This window comes from Falco biarmicus, chromosome 3 (assembly GCF_023638135.1).
Source record: "Falco biarmicus isolate bFalBia1 chromosome 3, bFalBia1.pri, whole genome shotgun sequence".
NCBI classification, from domain to species: Eukaryota; Metazoa; Chordata; class Aves; order Falconiformes; family Falconidae; genus Falco; species Falco biarmicus.
Genome location: NC_079290.1, coordinates 577,324 through 596,947, shown reverse-complemented (window position 1 = coordinate 596,947; position 19,624 = coordinate 577,324). Strand labels below are relative to the sequence as shown.

The window sequence follows — 19,624 nt, the reverse complement described above, 5'->3', positions numbered from 1 at the left end:
TACAGAGAAGAAATCAATTATACCTCTGCCTCATCCTGTGAGACCAGAAGACAATGAGTAACTGTAAACTGTGATTCTCAGACAACCTAGTGTCAGTTTCCTTCTCCCCAAAGCCCCCAAGAGCTCTACAGAGGAGAAATATTAGGCTCAATGTTTTTCCCCGTGAAATACCAAAAAGCAACGTTGAGAAGCTTCCCAACGCTGCTTCTGTCGGTATTGGCTGCATATTCGTGCTCTTACCCTATTGTTCTTCCTTTCGAACCGTGGCACTCTGGAGACTATTAAAATGGAATTGCTTCCTGTATGGTGGTGTCATGGTTTTCCTTCTCGGCCACAAAACAGTCCCCTCACTTTGTCACTCTCACGGAGCCCTGCTCCGAAACTGAAAACGCCTGGCCGCTGCTCCCACACAGAAGGTGCCAGGAAGGAGTTCTGTTGCTGGCTCTCGCCTTCGCTTCGCAGCCATATAACTGCTGCGACAAAACCTGGGCTCCGTTCTTTCTGAGCCACAAAACCAGAAATTGGGTACATCACAATACACTCTCCAGAACTCAGAGGTCTCTGTTTCTCTGTGCCTTTTACTTCCCTCATTCCCTAATTTAATTCTTGGATCCATCTGTCCCTTCACAGTCTGTCTGGATGTCACGGATGCTGTTACGTGGGGGCATTGACCAGGCACTTAGTTCCAACACAGGTTTCTGTCACTGTCTTCCCTGGAATTTCTTGGAGAAGAGTGCAGAGGAGTGAAGGCAGAAGGTTGATGAGCATTGATAACATGCAGCTGTGACCTTGCCTCCAAGGCAGTGGGTTGAGGGACGTGGATGATGAGCAGCTGTAGCTCGTTCCCATGAAGTAGTTAAATAGCCCTGAGGAGTGTGGGGGAGGGGTGTGGTCTGACCTCTGGAGTAAGGAGAAACAGCACAGACAGCATAATCTGACTGAGGGTAAAAGCCTTGTTGCAGCCTGATAGCTTGCTTGTGCTGCAGCAGCGGCTGCCCCGTGTGAGGCTGCCTGAGTTGGGCTCCAGCTACCGCAACTGGCGCCCAGCGTAGCTGGGACAAGCGGGAGAACCTGCGACCCTTAACAGACATGGTGAGAGGCGAGCCGTTGCAGCTAATCGATACGGGTGTGTTGCGATATTTGTTGTCTGTCTTAACTCGGATCGCAACTGAAGAGGACGTGTATTACTTGTGCTCGTAACAATCTCCAGGCAGGGTGTTTTCTTTTATTACAGTCCCGGGCATGCAGGCTTTTGCTGCTATTCTGGTTTTGCTGTTCTCCTTAAGTGCCCAGTGAGGTTTGCTCTAGTATCAGCCATGGCAGTTAATGTTCTCTCGCTCACCTGTTGTGTTTTTAGCACCGGTTTCTGTAGGCGCAAGGGGTCCATTTCAGATCTTTGAGTCACCGCGTCGTGCCGTTGGGGCTTTTCCATTGGCGAACTGCTGCTGTAATTCCCTAAGGGGCTTCCTAGGTCAGGAGGTAGCGGATGGGAGCAGGTTGCCACCCTGGGTCAGTGGTGAGTGCTGGCATGTATCATCTGACCTAGAGCTGATGTCTGTCACCACTTTAGCTGTGGAATGACTCTGAGACCCAGGGAACTCTGGTTCCCTTAAGCTGCAACCTTGGAGCTTTTCCAAGCAGTGGATGAAATTCCTGTCACAGGCTCTAAGGCACCTTAAGGAGAAGGGGGCACAGTCTGAGTTTTCCCCCATGTAGGCGCCAGGGAGGTACAGTTCTGAGCTTAGTGCTGGCCGCTACTGGGAGACGCTTTCAAGTGATCTGAGTGCAGCTCTGGCGACCCAAAGCTGGACAGGGTTGGCAAATGCTGATGTAGAGTTTTGGTGGTAAACTTGACCAGCCTGTCTTAACGAGCAGGCATGTTCTGTGTTCACAAGCACCGTTTAGTCCCGCCTAGGCATCCCGAAAGTTTGAAGGGCCGTGGTCACATCTTCCCTGGGTCACACACAATGAACGGTTGCCTGTGCAGAGTTGCTTTTTAAGGAGCAGGCTGTGGTTCTATTTTCTCTGTTTGGCTTTGCATTTGGGAAATAATGTAACAGCTACAGCTCAACTGAAGGAGCACGATACCTGACGTGGCAGAGAAGGAGGTGCGTTTTACTAATTTTTTGGTGTGCATCAGTTTGACCCCAAAATGACATTGTGTCAAAGCTTGTGGCCAGGTTCCGCTGTAGATGTTGACTTGGGGTATGAGTGGCTCCAGGTGTGCTTTAGGAGAGCTCTGTTGGTGTAGATGTGCTGAGCAACTGCTCTGCTGTGTGTGCAGCTGTTCTGGTTTGGCTTCCTGGTGCGAGCACGCAGAAGAAAACTCGCAAGTGTGGTCAGCCTTGCCGTAAAATCAGAATGCTTTCTGCTGCTGCCTGGATATCCGAGAGCCTCCTGAACGTTTCAGGCAGGCAAGAGATGTGCTCCAGTACATCTGAGAGTCCACAGCTCTGCAGTTCCCTAGAGGGGCACTCACTACAGGTAAGGCTGTAAGATGGCAGAGCTCTCTGCAAGTGACACTGACGGAGTTTCTTTGGGTATATATTTGGATACATGTGCGAGCTGAAAAGCTGTTGTTTGCTTTCCTGCTCAGTAAGCACAGGTCACTTGGGTGGTCATGGACACTTGTCATTTACTGAGGAAGTTTCCACCCGTTGCATGGAAAGGGAAAGGGTTCAGAGGCACTGTTTAGGGTTTGGGGTTTTTTTGTTTGTTGTAAAACCTGGAGGTTTAGCATTTTGTTCTGTGTTGTCGGTTAAAGAAAAAGTATTTTGAATTCAGAAATGTAAAGTGCTGAAGCAGCTAAGTGGCAGAACCAGGCCTCGTTCCTAGTGTAGCCATAATCCAAGGCTGGTTTAAAGCCCAGCCCAGTTACGTCAGTGGGAGAACAGAGAAACAACAGATGATCGAGTTGTGTACACGGGTGCTCTCAAACTCAGGTACCTGTTTTTGGAAAAATTTGTCTACGAGAATAGTAATTGCTTGTTCAAGGACTAAGTGTGCTTGAAGGAGTGTGTGAGTTAAAGCAGGCAGAAAGAAGATCAAGATCTGAGGAGCAGCCTGGAACTGAGGAGATGAATCACCTGGGACAGTCAGGTGATGGATTTGCAGAACTGACAGGACCAAAGGAAACTCCTAAAAACTTCAGACGTTGACTAACGGTTTGAGAAGCATATCTAAGCCGTGCTGTATCCCTTTGCTCTCTGCCACTCGCTGGGGGGGCAGCCCGGCTCTGAGTTGTGACTAAAGCAAACCCAGCGGTACCCGCATCTATTTAAATGTCTCCCGGAACAACAGCAATCGCTGGGGCTTATCCGTAGGACCTCACCGCCCACTGCCCCCCCCTGCACCTTGTGCCGTGGGTTCCCCACGCTGCTGCTGCTCCCTCCTGGTGGGCCGGGGGCGCGGACAGAAAGAGCCACCCAACTGTAAAGCTGCCAGATGCAAAGGATTTAGCCGCTCGAGCCACGCGGGTGCTTTTGAGTCCGGAGGCAACGGGTAATAGTGGCTGGGCTGCGAGTGGGCAGAGGGCAGAGCGCAGGGCACCCCGCCGCCGCAGCGAGCGTTCCCGGCGGCCGGTGGCGTCAACTGGGCCGAGATCCCGCCCAGTGCTCGCCCGGCCAGTGCTCAGCACGGGGCTGGTGGGGACCTGCTGCCACCTGGCGACCAAGAAGGGGGTACTGCAGCCAAGCTATCTAACAGAAGCTGCAAAGTTTATTGTAGGAATGGAATCAATGATAACAAATGCTGAGAAAGAAAAACAGCTGAGCAGGTTTTCCTGAATTATGGTGACTGAATTTCATCCAGAAAGGAGGAAGCAAAAAAGCCATTTAGCAGGCCCTTGGTATCACCAGATACTCTTACAGAATGTGGCGTTCCCCCTTGGCTAGCACTAGCTAGGATAAATACTGGTAGCGATTGTTGGCTGTTTCTGTCGCCTAAAGTCTGCTCTGAGGACTAAGTGAGACATTCCTCCTCTGTGAATATCATTAACGGTATCTGGCTTTGCTTTGGTTGTTTCCGTGTTTTTTAAAAACTGTACTTGTGTATGTGAAAAGGGAAAGACATGATGCTTACTTTTTAGATTAATTGCCATGGCTGAAGTGGAAGAGTCCAGAAAAATGTAAGCTGGCTGAGGAAATGGGTCGACCTCAAAGCTGTGTCTATCTCCAAACAAGAGAAATCCTGTTTCTCCTGATGAGGAAGGATCATTGTTAAATAGCCATCACATTACCACATCACCAACATATAATGCCTAATGTTATGTGTTTGTATATGTAACAAAATCATACGTGCATTTATTTCTCGCTTGAGAATGCGGTCTGTGGAGGGTTTCTCTGCGCTGTAGTTCAGAGACCTGTAACTTAGGCTTAATTTAGACCTGAATACACCACCTAGAAATGAATCCAGTTTTGATGCAAAAGCAAAGGGGACAGACATTCTACTTCTTTTAGAAGTTGTTCCAGTGGCTAACTGCCTTCACTGAGACCTCAGTTTCACTTTTTTTAAAATGTGAATGGTTTTAGTGTTAAGCAATAGGTTCTTCACATGTCTTTTGCATAAATGTCAGTTCCTGTTAAAATCAATTTATAAAATACGACACCAACTAACTTTCAGACAAACTAGAAAGACGCTGATTTGAAACTCTTACATTGTACAACCTGTTTGCCCAAGCTCAACTTTTCTGCCTCTTCTCTGTGTTACATACCGTTTTCCAAGAACTTAAGATTCTGAGAACTGAACTAAGCATAATATTCCAGCATCTGTCTCATTAACGACATGAAATCATGTCTCCATTGCTGTTCATTACTATACCATACCTAGATTCAAGGATGAAGTTACTCCCGTTTGTCATGACATCACACCAACCTCTCCACCATTACACCTAAAGCCTCCTCAGCCAGCGCTTACCACAGATACAGTTCCCACATACGAGACATGGGCTCCACTTCATCATCCTAATGGGGTTTTGGAGTGCTGCAGTAACGCACATTTTATTTGAATAGGCTTTACCCGACTGCTCAACTTGAACGTTCATCACTCTCAAACATCTCGCAACTTGCAGGTTTGTAGCTGTTGCATTCGCTTCCATACAATCAGAACTACTGAATAACGCGTGACATCGAATTTACGTAATTTCCTTATAAACGCTGAAGTTTCATGAACCATTTTGTAGACCTGCTAGCTGTTACTCCAATAAACCCTCATTACTACTTAGTGTTACAAAGCGCTAGCCTTTCTCATGAGAAAAGTTTAGGTACTGTGTGGACAGTACCTTGGAGGTGGGGAATAGACGTGACACTTTGCTATCCTTACCAATTACCATTCTTCTGAGAGTACTAAATTTCTCTGGGAGGAATGTATTTTCCATAAGGGAATTTTCATTCCTATTAGCTACATTCCCAGCCTTAGTTTTCAGTTTCAGACCGAACTAATCTGAACTCATTTAAAAAAAAAAAACAGATAAAAATGCAGAGTCATCTTTAAGAACTCTACCTAGAAGTAAGCAGCTTTCATTATTTCTTTGAGTAACTTCTGCAAATCTCCATTGCCTAGAGTTCAACAGGCAGCAGCCCTTCCTCTAGACTATGAAAGGTGGGGATCGCAGATGCAGCATTGCCTTAGCAAATGAAGGCATCCACATAAAATAACAAAACTGGTTTATCAAGTTATAAATAAAAAACGTAGTCCTTAACATAAGACATCAGTAGATCTGCATAGCAAACTTTGCTTTCTACCAGGAGTATGGTCTAAGCACTTCCTGAAACAGGAACAGCAGCAGCGTATTTACTTAGGACTTACCAAGGAAACTGACACACTTGGAACGGGTATGGACAAACAGCTGCTCTTCTTTACTGTTCTCCTGGTAAGAAGCGGTATGAATGATTTTCTATAGTCTTACACTTAGCCAATCAAAGTTCTCCTTAATAACCTTGCCCCATGACCCAGATACTTGAGGTTTTCCTGACCAAGAACAAGGTATAAAGATAACGGGAAAACCATGACTTTAATTGGTAACCCGGTTAACATCTAAGGATGCGTTTTGATTATGGAAGAATTACTTTAACGTTATGAAGATAGTAAGAGCACAAGCTATGAAAACTTGCAACAATTTGAGCCATCTTGCCCGCTACGGAGTAAGCAAGAACTGGGAAAATGAAAAGCAAATTTTCTCTAACAAGCTCAAGTCTTTCTGGCTGAAATTATATATTAGTAATTTACGTTAAGAAAGAAATTCTAACAAAGAGCACAAGAAAAGTTGATGAGTCTTTCCTGCCTGTTAACCCCAGAGAAAAAACACCGTTAATGAATGTAAAGGAACACCTATGAAGGGACAGTTGAAACAGATGGAAGCCAGTAAGTTTTCACACAACCATGACAGAAAGCATAGTTCCCATTGTCATACCTAGCTGCTGAAGCCAAGAGCGTGGACAGAATAGGGGCAGCACTCTTGGTGAAAGATCATCAATATTCCCTGACGGCAGCGAACGTTAACAAGTTTTAAAATCGATTTAAGTACCATTTTGCAGGGCTCAAAACCACCTCATTATTACTGTGGCGTGAATACCAAGCTGAGAAACAGAAAAGCTTTGAAGCACGACGCTAGGATATAGGAGGGTTTCTTACACCTCTCACAGATGCTGACCATCAACAGGCCAAACTACGTGAACCTGGAATGACAATTCTCAAGTGAAACAACTGCAATAGGTGCATCTGACTGCAATCCAATTAATTCAAGAAACAGTACCCACCCATATGAAGAAATGGGTAGTTTCTCAAAATGCTGTTTGCTGTCAAGAGTCATCCAGCCAACACCGACGCATGCACACACAACACAGTGCAAATCAGATGTACTAAGCTACCCTTTGAATTGAGGGCACCTCAGGGATTGTTTACTAATAGTTAAGACAAAGGATAATTAGAAACGGTCTATGAACAGAAAGATCCCAGTCTTGAAGGCACAGTATCTCTATCACAGACACGCCCAACCATGGGCAGGGTTGGGGGAATTCAGAAAAAAAGAAAAAGGGGAAAAAAAAAAAAAAAAAAAAGAGAGAGACACACACACACACAAGTAAAAAGACTGGTAGGATTCAGCGTAAAGCAAAAAGAAATCCCACTAAACCATGAACACGTAAGCCTAGTGCCGCAGAAAAGTAACTTACAAGAATATCCTTTTACACAAAACCTCAACAGGTGTAGACATTTTCTTTTCACCGATAACGTTCCTATTTCTGCCTCTTTGTTGCTGCTTTCAGTCCCTGCCAGGGGAGGGAGCCCAGGTTAAAATACATCAGTACATAGCCCAAGGACTCCAAGTCATCTCCGTGAGATTGCTCTACAACAGTATAAAAAAGTGGACTCATTAGGAGTACTGGAAAAACAAAAGACTGTGCAACAAGACCGTCATAAAAAACCTTTGAAAAACAAGGGATAGCTGAGTTACTATGCCCACGATAAACAGTACAAGAAAAAGCCTATCACCCTTGCAATTATTAAAAAAAAAAGGTGCTAATTCCTGAGAATTACAGTCGGACCAATTCCCACCCAATCAAGAGATAAGAGGCCAAGCACACTGCGCTGTTAAGTGCCATAAATAAGGATCATACTCTATGCCTCATTAAAGCAACATCTACTTGTGCTAAAATTAAGTGCATCGACACTTTTAATTAAAGTTTTTATTTATTGCTTTCTCCAGCTCGCTGATTCCAAGATGCGTGTTGATGGATGCATAACAGGCGGCTCCTGTTAAGTTTTTATTTTCACGATATGGGATATGTTGGTGAGTTTGAGAGTCTCGCTACTTCTTCGCTAACCCAGAGTCTATTATGTAGACAAGATTGCCTTTCTTCCCAAGGCCCATTAAGAAGTTGTCTGGCTTCACATCTCAGTGGATGAAGTTCTCAGAGTGAACGTATTCAATTCAACTAATCTAGATAAAGAGGAAAAAAAAAACAACCACCATAAATCATTCGAGAGAGACTAGGCATACACTTTTTTCCGTATAAAAACACTAGCAACATTGTCTTAACGATAAAAGAGGTAATGAAACTTTTTATTGCAAAATGTAAGGGCATTAAAGAGAACATAATTCGACAGACAACACATAAACCTCTCCAGCTCTTTCCCCGTGTCTATTTTACATTTGTTTCCAAAAACTTTCTCGGGCGAATTTCTTTTGTCTTTGAGCAGTGCAACAGACGGTTTGCAAACAGCGCAAGTCTGCTTTTTAGAAATCAATTAAAACTTTGTAATCACTTTAGATGGGGCACTTTGTATTTAAGAGAAACAAAACCAATGTTGAGTCTTTTCTTTCATGATAACAGGCCTATTCACCTCTAAATTACAGAAACAACGTATTTGGTTCTGATCTCTCAAGGAATCTGAATATTCCAACACACTGCACCGTCAAGATCAGCAAAGCAGGTTCCTACCATTTGGTCAGCGAGTAATAGGACTGTCTCGAGACTAAATTTCCTTGAACAAAAACTGAAGAGATCTTCAAGACTCGGTCCAAACGGCTCCATCACCATTCCATTGTAGTCCCCTTCAGCTCCACACCACTTAATTGTGGGAACGCACACTAGAGAAAAAGAAACAGTTTATCCAGTATAACAATTTGATTTATATACAAATCTTCAAGGCTCCTAAGATGAATTCTAAGAGGGTCACGACTGTGACTGTTTGTACTCACAGTGAAGCTCAATATTTGATGCAACCGTCAGCCAAGAAAAAGGTGAAAAACTCACCATCGCTGAACATTTCATCATCTGTAAGCTGCCCACCCTTAGCATAAAGGACTCCAAATTTAAAATTCACAGGTCCCTGAGAAATAAAACCAAATAGTACAGGATAAACAGACAATCAAACAAAAGACCTAAAACAATGTTTCCTCTAAGGACTTTTTTATACATCTTTTGTATACGCCCTACACACGGGAATATACACTTCATACCAGCTCTATTGCATGCTCAAGTAGCAGATACCTAATAATTTACTTTTGATCACAGATTATGAATTTTACGATAGCACTAAGTTGCTCATCTATTAATAGGATATATTATGCCGGTGCTTTAAATGATTTTCCATCTCATATTTGCACAGAAATACCACATTTTTTTACTGCAATAAGCAATCGATACTGAAGTTGTTATAAGTCACTAAGTAAGTGCTAGGAGTGAAAAGTTTACATTTACCTCTTGCTCTTCAAGAGCAAATAAATCCTGTAAACAAATCAATATCTTTAGCACACTGGTACTGAAGACAGCACAAAACCCCCTGGAACATACTCGTATATTTGTTTAATTTCAAAGTAGCCAGTTCAACCCATAAAGACAGCTTATTTTGTAACTGTAACCCTACTCCTCATTACTATCCTGCTACCGAAAGGAACAAACCACTAGCATTTACACCTAACGACTTATTTTTCCAGAAAAGAATAAAAAGCCACAACCAAACAAAAAAAAAGAAGTCGCCTCCTACCTTCTGTATCTCAGGATGAAAAATTTCCCTCGGGCTCTTCCCAAATTTGTCAAGACTCACAGCACTGAAATGCAAACGAAATACTGCTTTATAGGAGAGCAAATATACATTTCAACATTAAACTGCTAACTGGCTGTAGTTAGAACCGATTTCAAAAAGAATTGTTCAAAGAGCCTTGCTGACGTGGAATTTTTTGTGGAAGAGCCATTTATTTCCCACAATACTAACCTCTAAGACTTCCTAAACTTCTTTTGGATTTTAAAAACAGAAATAAACCTGATCTCCGTGCAGGGTCCTAGTTAAGTGTACTGCATTTACTTGTAAAGCACAGAATTTTATTCCATCATCCTTCACTTTGGCTTTATACATAATCCTTGTGAGCATTTTAGGAAGACTCAATAACCTATTCTATTTCATAAGCTTCTCTTCTATCTCTTTTAAAATAATTCTGGCATGTCAAATGAAAAACGAGTTGTTCAGCATCAAGTTCACACCCCAAAGATCCACAAGCAAGATCAACTGCCTCAGTCAACAGAAATACCTAGTTTATAGCATTTCTTCCTAACTCATGTTTCTACATGACTATTATTTTTGCCCATTTTTTCCCTAGCATGAATTTCTGGAGCTGCGCAGCATGCCACGGAGTGCCAAATGCAGTCTGTCTGAGGCACACTGAGCTGACACGGAGGTCACATCTGATGCACCTTTCCATCATTGCTTATGCTAGGTCACCATGCGGACAGGAGTTCCCATAGTTCCCTTTGAAATTAAAATGCTAGACTTAATTTACAAAAAAGCAGGTTTATCGTGTAACTGAAGTTCTTTGAGATAGTCGGTACCTAGACTCACGCTGGCTGTGAACAGGGTGAAATGGCAAAGGGCTATCAACCAGGCCCAAGGGAAGGCTCAAAGGCTGTAAAAGCTGAAGAATAGTCAGGGAAGGGATTTTAGCCCGAGCCCAAGCAGGCAAAAGGAGATGACATTAGTCCTGCTGCCTGCAGGTGTGTGGGAAAATCACCTTGAGGGGCGGGAATTCGACAAAATTGCGTCCTAACAGAAGCGTAGTATTACGGAAAGCTTTTTTAGGGTAAAATACAGCTATGGCCTTCAGGATGGTTGGCATGCACAGAATCCGTATCACCACAGTGCCCTAAGCAACACCTCCTGGCAGCTCAGCGCACGCGGATAGTGGTGACGGAGGACGGTGCGGAGTGGAGACACCACGGCCAGGCCGTCGTGCTCCCTGCAGGAAAGGGAACCAGGTGGCACCACACAGCCGATAAGCTGCACACCAGCTGGCACACGAAGAATCCAGGAGATGTCTGTGGCTGAGCCAACCGTTATGGTGAAATTACTTTCCTCAGCTGAAATAATCCCATTGTAATACTAACGCACACCTCCACCTCAAAGCTGCCTGCCTCCAAGGTACTACTACACCTCGCTGGGCACACACCACCAGTTAGTAACAACAATATGCATGACCAAAGTCACTCAAGCTCTGCCTAGATGTGATGAAAATGGACCGGTCCTGAACTGAAACGAGTCCAAAGGGGGGGGGCGGGGGGATTGTCTAAACTCCTCGGTTACCCAACTCTGATTCAGTGTTCACAAAGCTAGGTCAAGCGGACTCACTCTCTACAGTTGTTATGCAGGGACTTCTCACCAAGGTAGTCAGCCTTGGGGAGGATGAGAAACAAAGAACAGGCAGTGAAAACAATGCCATTACCTAAGTTATGCAGAAAGAAACCTTCAAGTGAGGAAAGTTCTGGCTACGAGAGGAAACGGGATGATAAAGTGTTGCAATCCACTGACATCAACAGAAAATTAGTTGAAAATAAGACAAAGATAATTGCCTTATTCTTAGCGGGAGATCACAACCTCCAACTCAAACAGCCCCACCAAAGGAGGGCAAAACCCCGCCTGAGGAGCATGCGTAGTTAGCAGAGAACTTCAGCAGTGCTATCTGGGGATACGTACTAATTTGTATTAGAAGCCAGAAACTTGTAACTAATCCTGTGTATGAAAATGAATATGCAATGTACTATGAAGTATAAGAAGTGGACAGATGAAGGGAGAAATTAGGGAAGACTCCATCGGAACTTCTGGGATCCGTCGATGGGCTGAACCTGTCTTCTCCCCCGTAGGGACACCTATCGGGTAAGAGCTCTGTTTTGTGCATGCTAAATAACTAACTCATGCTAGCTGTTATTAGCGATTAGAATTCAGTTGTATGTAGTTGTATGTAATTCAAAGCTTGGTTTTGCAGACAGGCCCTATCACTGGCAATCACAAACCTTAAATTGTCACGATTTCCTATTAATAAGGAGTGTTATTCCGTGAACTGTTGGTGCGAGTCCTTTGTGGGCGCTGGCAGTTGCCGGCAGCGGGTAACACATTCAAACAAAGTGGGAAGACCCGCTGAGGGGTCCCCCTAATGCTGCTAGTGTGCCACCCTGAACAAGTCAGTCGATTTGCCCTTCGATCCAGTGGGACTTTTCAGTGAAGGGTCTGACAGACTGGTCGGGAACAAGGGTCTCAGCTTTCCTGGGGCACTAACAGACAGATCAAACACCTTGGGTTGAGAGGATTGCATACTGCTGCTCCCCCCCCCCCCCCCTTCACGTGACAACGTGGCACACACCTTGGGAGAAGCAGGGAACGAGGTCTGAAAGAAGCCTGCACTTTCCTCGGTAGAGTAGTGGGGCATCAAAGGATGGAACACACAAGGGCACTTCAGCAAAGGAGTTACGAGTCTAGTTAACAGAAGACAGTTCCTCCACCCTGGGATGCCTGACCAAAAATGTATATGTGGGTGAGAGTGGAGGGAGAGGCTGCGTTAAGGCGGATGCCTAGGAAGAGGTATTTCAGCACTGGTGGGCAGACACAGAAGATCAGGTGCTCACGCAGGTACAACATGCAGTACTGACAACTGGGAACACTACTCAAGCCAGTACCGTAGGAGCTAGAAGACAACACTTAGCTCACCTTGATGAAAGAGATCTGAAGTGTTTCCCACTCACCATCTTGCCACTCCAACCAAGCCACAGCTCAGGAAATCAGAATTAAGACGCAAGGCTCAATGGACCTGCTAGCCCCTCTGGCAAATTCAGTGGTCTGGGACCTCTCACGCATCTTGTACAGGTGTTGGAAAATCCAGATCTGATGGTACTGACTTCACATCCCAACGCACGCACTGTTCCCAGAACTCTCCTCTCACATCAGGACTGGCAGTGTTATCCCACGTACCAGCTGCAAGCAAGCAAGCAAGAGGCATTTGCTCATACTCTACAGTGACCAAAGGTTCTGAAGACACGCAGACTGCAAAGTCAGGACAGCATTACTGTTTGACTGCAACACTACCAGAATCGTTCCCAGTTTGTACTGAAGTACAACAGTAAGTCGTAACATGTAAAAAAATGCAGAGGAGAGGTTTATGTAGCCAAGGACCACTTACTCCAACTTGTAACTGATCCATCAACTGAAATCTATGAATCAGGTATCCATTAACACACACAAAGCAAACGCAGGAAGACGCAAGTTTAGGCTTAAAGGTCAAGTCAGCGGAGCCTTCCCTGGAGAGAGGCTCTTTCCTCTAACCAGCTCGTCCCACTGTCGGCCTCCTAGGATTTAAAGATGCAACCAAAGTCAAGTTTTGCCAGACCAGCTGCTTGATTTCTAGTAGGAAAAGCCCGTTCACTCAGCAGCTTTGCTCCTGAAATGCATCGATGAGTCCTTGTCCCAATTTCAGAGGGACCGGGCAAAGACTTGCCTCGCAAAAGTACCGAGTATAATATATATGCACACACACACAGAGGAGCTTGTCTGATCTGCCAGTGTAATACATTTGTGTCCTATAAACTCTTCAAGAGTTTGTGGTGTTTAAAACGCTGTGAATTCAGCCGTCCCTTGTTCCCATGAATATCGTAGCAGGCATACAGTGATGGAAAGGCTGTGAGAGCATCCGTCCAAGAATGGCAGAATAGCATCTTACCGTGTCTGTCGGCTTCTGGAGTCACACGATTGGCAGCTTTATCCAAGCATTGTTTAAACGGCTTGTGCTCTACGTCCTGCTGCTGTTTTCCTGTTACATCCGTGGCATCGACGCTCAAATCTGAAAGCAGCGAGCAAGGAAAGCGGTCTATGAACACACAAGTGTTATGGCCTGTGACAAGCCGAGGAAATGAAAAGACAGAATCTTTCAGCCAGCAGGGTAAGAACGTGCCAAACTGGGAGAGCGTGTACGGCTAGGGCCAAGTGACCGACGGAGTAAAACGCAAGGTGCCGCACGCTAAATGGCCCTCCCAGGTACGGGGTTTGGTTTGGTGTCCCAGAAGGACCGTTTCCAACTTCCAAGAAAGCGTTACCCTGAAAGGTAGACGCGCTTAAGGCAAAAAGCCAAAAGCAAACCCCTCAAAGCCCAGAACCATGTTCAGGAACACAGGAGTTAAGCCTAAAATTGGTTGAAAGTTGCCTCCTACCTCTTCCCCTGCCCCCTCTCCCCCTTCAACATCAGCACATTTCCTTGTGATCCCTTTTCACAAAAAACATTGAGGTCTGTCATATCGGCTCGGTACCGAAGCACCACGATGCGCTTGCTGGCTACATGTTCTCTTAGAAGGCTGACAGCTTCTCCACACACAACAGCCAAGGATTCCAGCCTCTCTGGCCTTCCCACGCCCTGTGAAATGTGAGGAAGGCAAAGACCGATAACATCTCGGGGGGTCAGGAGGAAGTCAAGATGCACTACATTTAGAGCCCAACGCATTACCCAAAGGAATTACCACAACTGAACAAGAGGCAGGAAAGATCGCTAGACAGGCGGATAACATGCACGGCAGTAACATACCTGAAGGACTTCCAGTCACTTCATCCCGCAATTTCTTTTTTAATTTAGTTAAAGGGTAATCAGATTCTTAACGCTCATTCTGCTTTTATAACTTCTGGAGAAAGGCTAACATGTGGCAGTGGCATTACAGGACAAAGCAGGTACTGGAAACAGGTGCTGGCTCGACGCCACGTTTTAAAACTTTACACGACAAAGCAAGACAACCCAATTTGCTGCATCTTAGCCCAAGCCCCTCAGTACAATGGTTCACCAGAAGCCTCTCAGTACTTTTCTTTTGCATGTTGGGAATACCTTACTCAATGTGATAATACAGTATGGAGAAAAAAACAAAGTTTACATCACTTTGGGCAAAGATTCCTATATCCATTTTAAAATGCAGGATTTTGCACAGAAATAAACCAGGTCTAAGCTCCTGCCCAAATCTTGCCAAAGTGCTTGGGGGTCTTTTACAGCCTCAAGCTTTCACCATTCACCTCAAATCTCAAAAGAAAGCAAGCATCCTGATCGGCACAGAGCCCAGCTGCAGATTCAGCGCTCGAAAGAAAACTGCCAACCACCTGCAGCAGCTTATACTTTCTTAGAGAAAAAAAATCTTCCACTACCACCAGCATTGCTTCACCTTAGCTCGTGACCTACCACAGCAGTGTATGATAAGACATCAGGCAACAGAGCTGCACCTATGAATTCATACTGTCCAGCACAGCGTTTTAACTGTGCCGCTGACTAATCAAGCGGGTCTTAACTGGTCTGTGGTTCCATTTCACCATCTAGGTTTCAAGGTCACTTTGGGACTCCTGCTACAGTGTAGAAATAGATGTTATTTCTCTTGCAAAAACACAAAGAAATTGTCCAACAAGAACATTCAGAGGCACAGCAAACCCAAAACACTGGATCAGGGGCTGCTTTCCCCCAGCCATTGACACAGAGCCCTTGTAATTGTCATATTGCACACACACTGCTGAATTACTGCAGCTAGATACTGGGTGTATCCTTTATTACGATTTCCAGGAAAATACTAATTTAGAACCAGTGTCAAATTCTAGGCTTACAGGACAGCCTTTCTGACAGCCAAATTCAAATGCCTACACTCAAGCAAAGCTGGTGGCTGGGGGGGGGGTGTGTTTAATCTGCTTCACAACTCTGCTTCACACTGAATGTGTAAGATGGGCTGCCAGATGCAGAGAGATCAGGAAGGAAGCAGAGAGGAAGAATCCCTCTCAAAAGGGCAAGGAGATGCTACAAGAGCTCCAGGCGAAGGAGACAAAGCTGCAGAATCAGGTGGTCTCATTTCCTCCACCAAAACACAACCCCAGGTTTAGAAAAACAATGACCTTGAACCACAAGAAGCACCACACCTGAGTTATTCTCCATAACAGTATAAATCAATTTGCAAACTCTCAGCAGCAGTATGACTTTCTTTTCAGGCGAATACATTTTCTGCGGGGTCACAAACTTTCAACATCCACGTAGTCTGGTGTTGGAACAAACACGCCCAGTTCCTGAGGATTCCTCTGCCGCACCACCTGAAGGTTTTCCTTCGGTTGTTTCCAAGAACCATCTGCAGTATGAAACTCTTTCAACATCGCTTCAATATGGCTCTTCAACGGCTTCAGAATGCACTTATGCATGGCCTTCTCCAGGACAACACCTGCAACGGGAAAACACAAGCTGAGCCGTCTTCCTCCTCTAGAGCAGAGCCAGCAGTAACATAACCACTCCCAAGAGACACTGCAGAGCAAGACCTACTTGCTAAGGCTTAGTTATTACAGAAGCTGAGTCTCCAGATGTTTGTCAACAAGAAAATAAAAGGCAGAACAGAATCTGTATTCCATTTTCATTTCTGACAACGTGGGAAGTACAAAAAAACCCACAAAGGCAGACTACAGATTGTCACAACAACAACAACAACAACAAACAAAAAAAGAAAAAAAAACCCAAAACAAAGCAGCAAGCAGGCAGCAGCTCCAGTTAACTTTTTCTTCTGTTGGCCAGAAGTGCCCCAGTTTTATTTTACTTTGAGCTTAGACTTTAATTCTGAAACTTGAAGCATAACACAGTCAGAACCCTAACTTTTGTCTGCTTTGGCATCTTTTTTTGCATGGTTTCCATCAGAAACTATAACTCACCCAAGGTCTCGTAAAACTTGGCTCACCTTTAAGATCTTTATGATGCTGGACAGATTACGGGCACTAAACTATAAATGAAAACCAAGCTGTGTTTATCCAGCTTCAGATTTCATCATGCAAGCTTATATACAGCTCTGTCATCAAGTCTGAAGTTCTTTGTTTGGCAGTAGTGTGCACATGGCACAGTAACCTCTCAGTTGTTTTTCTTTTATTCTTGTTTTACTCGAGGTTTTCTTTAACAGTCAGTCTCCATTTCCAAGGTACAGAACACATCAACAGAGAAAGCTCTTTGGTAAATCCTTCCTTTGAAAACCTTTATAAGTGAATTTCCTCTTCCACTCAGCCTCCCTACGACAACATAGCTTACATTAATAATTAGCTTATATCCATTATTTGTACTGCAGCGAACCGCCACAAGCACAATAGAACCCAAGGACCCTTCAGCCTGGCCACAGCACAAACACCCTGGCGATGGGGCAGGACCAGAGCCCAGACTAGGCAGATGTATTAGGGGAGCACAGGGACCGAGAGGAGAAAGAGGAGAGGCCGTGTCACTACTAGATCACACATTTGTACAGGCTAACAGTGGACATCCCTGCTGCTAGTGGCAACTCAAAGTTTCGTTAAACCTCATGCCCTTTCCAGGTTCTTTCCCTGTTCGTACATGTTTCTCCTAGATCAGTCTCTTTTTTTTCTCCCCCCGGCCTGCCCTTTTTGGGGGTGTTTTTTTAGAGACGTTTCAGGCTCTTCCTAAGGCTTGGGATTTACACACACACACGCTCCTCTCCAAATAAACATTACCTACTACTTTTGTTTTCTTGCTTTTGCTTTATGTTTTCATTTATTTTATCCCTGTGTTCCACCAATTTTCCTTTTGTGCCTTCAGACTGCTCTTTCTCATACAAACACGCCCTTCACACACTCCTCACCTTACGGTGTCTTTGCTTCACATGTAGCATTTATTCTGTACTTGTCTGGCACACAATTCCCAGATGTCCAACCCTACTGAGGGCTCCCATCTCCCCTGTCCCAATTCTGCTGGGGCTTTGGTAGCTTCTCTTGCTATTTTCCCCTTCCGAGATCCTGACGGAGGTGGCAAAGCCATGTCTCCTTCATTCCCAGACGCTTCAAACACATCTAGGTGCTCTCTCATGGAGCCTGCAAAAAGGTGGAAAGAGTGAATGTGAGGAGCAGCACTTGCCCTCTGATCTTCTATTTGTCTATAGCCACCAGTAAAGGCATAACCAGTCTGACACATGGTCTTGATGGCCTCACACAGCATGAAGGGCAGATCTAGCTTCCCACCAGACCAGAGCCACCAATTATACATAACAAGTGGCAACATTTCAAATGACTGATCTTGGTAGAACCACACAATCACCATTGACAGCACTACCAAACCCAGCCAGGAAAGCAGAAGCTTCACCCTTCTGCACAGTGACAGAAACTGCCTCTCCCTGCTATCAGAGCCATCCTCAGGGCTCACAGGGCAGAAATACTTTTCCACCAAGAAAAATGCACAAATCTCACCCATTGGTATGTTAGCTAGCGGAATTTCTAGAGCAGGAGTCCTCAAACTACGGCCCGCAGGCCAGATACAGCCCCCCAGGGTCCTCAGTCCGGCCCCCGGTATTTGCAGAAACATCCCCCCCCGCCCCCGCCAGGGGTTGGGGGGGAACCAAGCAGCCGCAGAATCTGCCTGCCACTTCATCTGCACGCCAGCGCCCTGTTTAAAAAAGTTTCAGGACCCCTGTTCTAGAGGGTACACATAGTTCCTTGATAGCTTCACTGATTTTTATTTTACAGTTCAGCTTGCTTCCTTTATTTATACTGCCTGTTCAGTTTTTTTAAAAAGTGAAAACGTGAAGGCTTTTGTAACTTCTGGAGAAAGGCTAACATGTGGCAGTGGCACTACAGTCAGAATTCAAGTACCAAAACCACGGCGAAGCTGTGCCTTGCCAAGTGACTTCCAAAGCAGGCTCTCGAGCCTGTCAACAAGACAGTCAAGTCTGGAGTCCCAAGGGAACTCTGTGCCAGCTCTGGCAGTGCGACTGAGCTCTCTGACCAAGTACACTGCCATCCAGAAATGTAAGGGGGTTGAAACCTCAGGTTCATTTACAAACTAGAAAAATAACGCTACCTGACTGGACGCGCTGGTTCAAGCGCCCAGCAGGCCCGGCTGCGTAACCACGAGGCACCAGCAATTCCTCGCGCTTGCCCTTTGTAATACTTTGTACAGAAAGACAGCAGCCCCGCTTGCCCTTTGTAATACTTTGTACAGAAAGACAGCAGCCGCGGGGGCGGGGCGGAATTTCCGCCGCCGGCTTTCTTTTTCGTCGTGCCCGCTCGCAGGGGCTGAAGAGGCTCCTGAGCCGCGCCCCTGCGCCAGCGTTACCGCAGGCCCCAAGGCAGCCCCTGCGGCCCCAGCCCGCTGCCACGGCCCCGGCCGGCGGCTGGGGGAAAGACAAAGCCCCGCGCAGAGCTGCGGCGGCTGCGGCGGCTGCCCGGGCACCCGGAGGCGGCGGGGGGGCGGCAGGGCGCCGCGGGCCGACCCCCCTCCCGGGCCCCGCCGCCGCTCCTCGCCTCCTCGCTGAGGCAGCGGCGCAGCTCCGAGTGAAAAAAAGGCAGCACCGTGAGCAGCCCGCTGAGCACCGCCACTGCCGGGGAGACGAGAACCGCCGGCAGCCCCGCCGCGCCCGGGCCGTCCTCCCGCCTCAGCCCGCCCGCCGCCGGCACCAGGCGCTCCCTGCCGCGGCCGAGCGCCGGCCCGCCACGTCCCCCCCGGCCGGCCGCTGCCCGACGGGGAGGCCCGGGCCCGCCCGCTCACCCAGCGCGCCGCCGCACGGCCCGGCCCGAAAGCCTTCCAGGCTCCCGGGGAAGCCCCGCACCGCCGCAGCCGCGCCGGGGCGCCGCGTGGCCGGAAATTAAACCCGCCTTCCGGGGCCGGGCCGGGCCCGCCGCCGGCCACGGGCATGCCCACGGCCCCGGGGGGGGTTGCCCCTGTGGCCCCCTGCCGCCCTCCCCCCCCGCTATAGCCCCTGTCTTGCCCCTCCAGCCCCCTGCCCCTCCCGGCCCCCCTCTGCCCACACCCGCACCCCCATCCCTCCCCAAAACTGTGCCTGCCCGGAGAGCCCCCCCCGCTCACTCCGTGCGCCCCCCCCGCACC

The 19,624-nt window shown here is 46.7% G+C and overlaps 1 long non-coding RNA gene, 1 other non-coding gene and 1 pseudogene across 2 annotated transcripts; 2 read left to right on the top strand and 1 right to left on the bottom strand.

Annotated features, from left to right (window-relative positions):
- Positions 1–1,508: 1,508 nt before the first annotated feature.
- On the top strand, positions 1,509–1,593 carry LOC130147103 (small nucleolar RNA SNORD45). Its single transcript, XR_008821122.1, has one exon. It is a non-coding gene; the product is annotated as a small nucleolar RNA SNORD45 (small nucleolar RNA).
- A 5,363-nt stretch (positions 1,594–6,956) lies between these two features.
- Positions 6,957–9,525, bottom strand: LOC130146763 (casein kinase I-like; annotated as a pseudogene).
- LOC130146764 (uncharacterized) lies at positions 8,767–10,217 on the top strand. Its single transcript, XR_008821007.1, has 2 exons — positions 8,767–8,849; positions 10,097–10,217. It is a non-coding gene; the product is annotated as an uncharacterized LOC130146764 (long non-coding RNA).
- The last annotated feature ends 9,407 nt before the right edge of the window (positions 10,218–19,624 follow it).